Genomic DNA, 6,000 nt, shown 5'->3' on the forward strand with positions numbered 1-6,000 from the left:
TGGTCCGTCAGAAGTATGAGTGGCCTGGACTTGTGATTGGCATCTGAAGTGGGGGCAGTCTTGTGGGGCTGGGTCCTTAACTTGTGGGATCTGCCACCAGTTCCGGGTAGATGGTGTCAGAATGGAATTGAATTGTAGGACACCCAGTTGTTGTCCAGAGAACTGGAAAATTGCTTGGAGTGTGGGAAACCCACAATTTGGAGTCAGAAGTATTGTGTGAGTATAAGAAAAAGAGTTTGCATTCTTTTTAGTTGCAAACACACGAAATGAGGGGCTGCAGGAGATGGGGGTCATTCCTTACCACCTACTTAGATGCATGTTGGCAAGTTTTCTGGGACAGGCAGATTTGAGGGGCCCTGCTCAGTACCCCCACATCAGGTCCCTCCACACCTGGCCTGCTCTATCAGCCTCCAGAATCATCCGGACCACAGGGTGCAGACAGGTAACCAAAACTCCTGCAGAAGTGTTTCTTTGGGGCCATATAATGCTTTAAAGTCATTGGAATTAGTGACAACACTGAAAAAACTGGAGATTACACATGAAAATGTGTCTTTGGAGCTTCTCTAGAAAAATGGTGCCTACATCCATTCAGCATCCACTGAGCACCTACTGTGTGCCTGGCCCTGTTCTCAGCACTTGGGGCTACGTGACTGAGCAAGATAGACAAAGCTCTGCCCTGCTGGAGTGTGTGTTCTAGCAGGAGACCAAGCCAGTAAGATATGCAAAGATATCTGTTATCTTTGAGAGGGTGATAAGTACCTTAAGAATTCCATGGGGAGGGATAGGATCCCAGGGGTGAAGTTTGCATTTTAACTATGAATTAATTTAATTGGATTTCAAAGGCTTTTTACCTACCAGAGCAGTGCTCTCCAAAAGAAATACAATGCCAGCCAAATACATAATTTAAAATTTTCTAGTAGCCAAATCACAGGGTAAAAAGAAACAAGTGAAATTAATGTTAATATTTTATTTAACTGTGAACTAAAATAAAATTTTAAGGCTTACCCCTCCTTCCACCAGCTGACTGAATGGACTTCCTCGTGGCCAAAGAATATCCTAAAACTAAATTGCCTGCCAGGAGGAGGGAAGTCAGACCATGCCTCCCTCCCTTCTTGGGGACATCCTTTGTAACTCATTAACAGGCCTAAGGGTATTCCAGACAAACCCACAGGTCCTCAATTTACACAACAAATATATGTCCCATGGCTTATCTCTGATTAAGAGCTTCTTAGAGCTTCTTATTATAGAACATTCCAAGCCTCCAGACAAAGTTTCATGTCTTTAACCAATTACAGGTCAAAGGATTTTTAAACCAACCTATGACCTGTAAGCCCCAACCCCCACTTCGAGATGGCCCAACTTTTCGGGCCAAACCAATGCAAACCACATATTGATTTAGGACTTTACCTGTAACCCCTGTCTCCCTGAGATGTATAAAACCAAACTGTAACCCAGCCACACCCGAGTCCATTTTTTCAAGGCTTCCTGGGCATGGCTCTGGGTCATGGTCCTCAAATTTGGCTCAGAGTAAATCTCTTTAAAATTATTTTACAGAGTTCCATTAACATAACCTAACATATCCAAGATATCATTTCAAATGTAATCAATATAAAGTTACTAATGAGATTATTACCGTAAGGCTGGTGGCGGGCACCCCTCCCTTCCCTAATGAAAAAAAAGAAGAAGCCCACGAGACCTGCCAAAAACAGTAACTACTAGGCCCAGCTCAGTTAAAGAATGACCACACCTGGATGGTCACCCTGATAAAAGCCTCTCCTATTTCTCAACACCTGTCCTAAAACTGCAACAAAGAAATTCCTCACTCTTCGTGCCAAAACTCCGCCAAAGAAACCCCATCCCCCAACTCTAAAAACATATATAAGCCTACTCAAAACTTCTGGGCAGCTCGACTTCTCCGGCCCCTCTCTCCTGGGACCCGTGAACCTTGCCTGGGCCCCTCTCGGGTCCCTTGGGACCCGTTACCCTCGCCTGGGAGCGCTCCAACAAAGCCTCGTTGCTTACCCCTTTCTACTCTGCTCGTCTTTCTTTCTGGGGCACCGACCATCCAAAAACCTTACAGTTACATATAGTTTTTTGCAGTAAGTCTTCCATATTCAGTATTTTGCATCGAGAGGTATCTTATACCTTTCAGTTCGAACTAGCCATGTTTCAGGGCCTCAACAGCCACATGTGCCCAGAGTCTTTTGTGAAAATGCAGATAGCCTGGGCAGGGGTGGTACTGTCACCCTGTGGGAAAAAAGACAAAAGACCAAGAACAGAGAGCACAGCTTAGAGGCCAGGCCCTCATCTTAGAGATGGACATTCTGAGCTCCAGAGAGGGACGGCAGCTGCTCAAAGTTCACAGGCAAAATAGTGAAGGACCTAAGGCACCACCTAGCCTTTGTCCCAAGCAGCCGCTCAGCCCAACCTCCCAGCTTTACAGGTGGCAACTCTAGTTTGTTTCTGAACACAGAGCTCAACGCCAGGCCCAGAGAGAACTCTTCACCTTTAAATCCAGGCTTGGTTGACTTTCTTGTGAAATTCTAAGGAGCTAGTTATCAGGAGCCTCCCACAGTAAACAGACTGTCTCCAGAGATAAGTATCAAAGCCAGCCCAGCCAGCCCTGCAAGCCTCAGCGTCCTCCTCTGCAAAGCAGGGATAATGGGTACCTTGCCTATCCCCCGGGGCAGGAACCGAGGTGAAATTACCCAAGCTGTCTCCCAACTGTGAGACCAGGCAATGCTATGGCACCTCCCACACTGCAGGGCTTGGCCACCCTCCCCAACCTCATATCCCATCTCACCCCGTAGTCCCACGGCTGTCCCACTCTCCCCACACAAAGGTGTCTGCTTAAATGCCAGTGCCTCTGAGACAACTTTCTCAGCCCAGATAAGGAGAGTGAGTCACCGAGAAGTTCATTCACTTGCCTGAGGTCACACAAACGGGAAGTGGTGCAGCCAGGATTGCATCTGGGCAGGTAGGCTGCGAGGACCCACCACTTTTGGCCTCTGTGCTAGTCTGTCAGAGTGCTCCATAATGATGCAAAGTGAACAAGAACTAGATGAAGAATCAAAAAGACGTTCCCTCCCCACCCAAGCTGGCCCTGGCTCAGCCAAACCACTTGCTCTGTCCTGGTTGAAGGAAAGAAATAGGCAGGAAGGGCTGCACCTGGCCATGTCAGGCAGATGGTCACCATGTCAGGCAGGTGACCAGCCTCGGTTGCTCCAAATATACCCCCTTACATGGGACTATCTAGTGCCTCGTCTGTCTCCACAGGTCAGCGGTGAGCTCTGGGGAGCAGCAAGCCCTGGAGCTGGGCACAGCTGGGTCCCTTGGGCTTGGCACTAGCATATGTTCAAAGTCTAGGAGAGGAAGGAGCCAAAGAACACAGAGGACAGCAGCCTCTCCTCCCCAGCCGCGAGTCAATTCCCTGCCCCAGAAGGGAGCTTGTTCAGGTTTCCATGAGCCAGAGCTCAGCTCATTTTTTTCACACATTAACACCCCCGGGCAGGGGGGCAGTGTTGGTGCTATTATTATTCCCATTGTATAGATAGGGGAACCAAACCCGGGATTCGGGATTCGAACTTGCTGTATCTCCAGCCCCTGCAGCCTGGATGTTCTGGGAATGCGCAGTGAGTGAATGGCCAGCTGCCACGGCTGCAGCGGCAAGGAAACAGATCGCACAGGCAAGCCACAGGCAAGCGGAAGGAGGGGCCTTTTGCAGAAGAGAGGGCAGCATTAGGAGCGCCCACAAGAGCCAGGGGACCATGCGGGAGGAGCACTGTGGAGAAGCTACAGGGGCAAGATGGTGGCAGTAGGGAGAAGCCACTAGAAAGTGCATGGGGAGGAGGGAACACAGGCCTAGCCTTGCTTTCCTCCAGTCTCTTGCTAGTGCCCTTTCATGGTCAGAAGGGCTGGAAGCCCCAGGGCAAGGGGTCCAGGGATGGTGGGTGCAGAGGGCAGCCTCCCAGGGTACAGAGCCGGGCAGAGAGGAACCAGAGGGACAGACAGAGAATAATCAGCACATTGCTGGTCTCTCTGCCTCCAGCCTGCCCTCCCCAGCCATCCCCCCAAGGCAGCCAGCGCAAGGGGGCTTCGGGAGAACCCCCACCTCCTGGTAAGCAGTCCCCACAGCCACCCTCCCCAGCCCCCTCTGTCCCTGGCAGCTGGAGACATCTTTCCAAAAGATAAGTCTGGGCCGGGCGCGGTGGCTCACGCCTGTAATCCTAGCACTCTGGGAGGCCGAGGCGGGTGGATCGCTCGAGGTCAGGAGTTCGAGACCAGCCTGAGCGAGACCCCCCGTCTCTACTAAAAATAGAAATAAACTATCTGGACAACTAAAAATATATATAGAAAAAATTAGCCGGGCATGGTGGCACATGCCTGTAGTCCCAGCTACTCGGGAGGCTGAGGCAGTAGGATCGCTTAAGCCCAGGAGTTTGAGGTTGCTGTGAGCGAGGCTGACGCCACGGCACTCACTCTAGCCCGGGCAACAAAGTGACACTCTGTCTCAAAAAAAAAAAAAAAAACAAAAGATAAGTCTGACCATGTCTCCCCACGGGTGAAATCTCTCCAATGCGTCCTTTTTGCCACTGTTCTGCTTTAGCAGGACAGTGGCCACCCTTTGGACTGGCCACACCTCAGCCTCATTTCCCTCTCGCTGAGCCCCACCTGCTGCCCCAGGCCAGGGCAGGCTGGCTCCTCCCTCACTCCGCAGGCCCCTGCTCCCAGGTCCCCTCTCCCGGTATCTCCCTGATCCCAAAGAGCACTCCCATCCCTCAGCCCTCCGTGTCCAGCTTCATTTTCTGATATCATCTGTTGGTTCCTTTTCTTCCCACTCACTATGTAGACTGCTGTACCCCAGCACCTAGAGTGCAAGAGGAACTAAGAGCACGATAAATATTTGTTCCTTCAAGCTTTGGGAGTTGTCAGGATATATTTATGGTATTTAAAGCCATGAAGCTGGGCTAGGTGTGGTGGCTCATGCCTGTGCTCCTAGCACTTTGGGAGGCTGAGATGGGAGGATCACTTGAAGCCAGGAATTTGAGACCAGCCTGGGCAACATAGCAAGACCCCTGTCTCTACAAAAAAATAGAAAAATTAGCCAGGTGTGATGGTGTGCACCTGTAGTCTACTTGGGAGGCTGAGGCAGGAGGATCCCTGGAATCCAGGAGTTTGTGGTTGCAGTGAGCTATGATCACGCCACTGCCCTCATGCCTGGGCAACAAAATGAGACCCTGCCTCCAAAAAAAATAAAATAATAATGAAAAAATAATACAGCCACGAGGCTGGGTGAGATCCGAAAGCGAGTGAGTTGGAGAGGGAAAAGAGGCACAGGGACCAAGCCCTGGGCCACCAACAAGGTGAGGAGGAAATAGGCCAGGAGGCAGAGGAGCCCCTGATGTGTCCAGAGAACCAGGGAGTGCGGGCCTCTGGAGGCCGGGGGAGCAAAGGGTTCCGAGGAGTGGGGACTGATCGCTCGGGTCAAGTGCCACTGGGACGTGAAGGGAGATGAGGACCAAGACCAACCATTGAATTTAGCATCGTGGGAGTCAGTGGAGACCTGGACAACAGGAGTTTACGTGGAGCGAGGGACACAAGTGGTGAGCTCCCAGGGAAATGGGAGAAGATAACTGGAGACAGGGAGTCTAGACAGACAATGTTCTTTCTCCAGGGAGTTTTGCTGGAAGAGTGGTTGAGAAATCTGACAGTACCTAGAAGGAAAATCGTGTGTTAGAAGGTTGTTGTTGTTAATTGTAGTGAAATACATATAACATAAACTGTGTCATCTGAACCATTTTTAAGTGTGCAAATCAGTGGCATTAAGTAATTTCACACTGTTGTGCAACCACCACCACCATCCATCTCCAGAAGTCTTTTCATCTTGCAAAACTGAAACTCTGTCCCCACTAAACACTAACTCCCTATCCCCTGGTAACCACTGTCTGCCCAGGAATCTGACTATTCTAGGGACCTCGTGTAAGTGGAATAAACAGAATT

This window comes from Lemur catta, chromosome 3 (assembly GCF_020740605.2).
Source record: "Lemur catta isolate mLemCat1 chromosome 3, mLemCat1.pri, whole genome shotgun sequence".
In the NCBI taxonomy this organism is placed as follows: Eukaryota; Metazoa; Chordata; class Mammalia; order Primates; family Lemuridae; genus Lemur; species Lemur catta.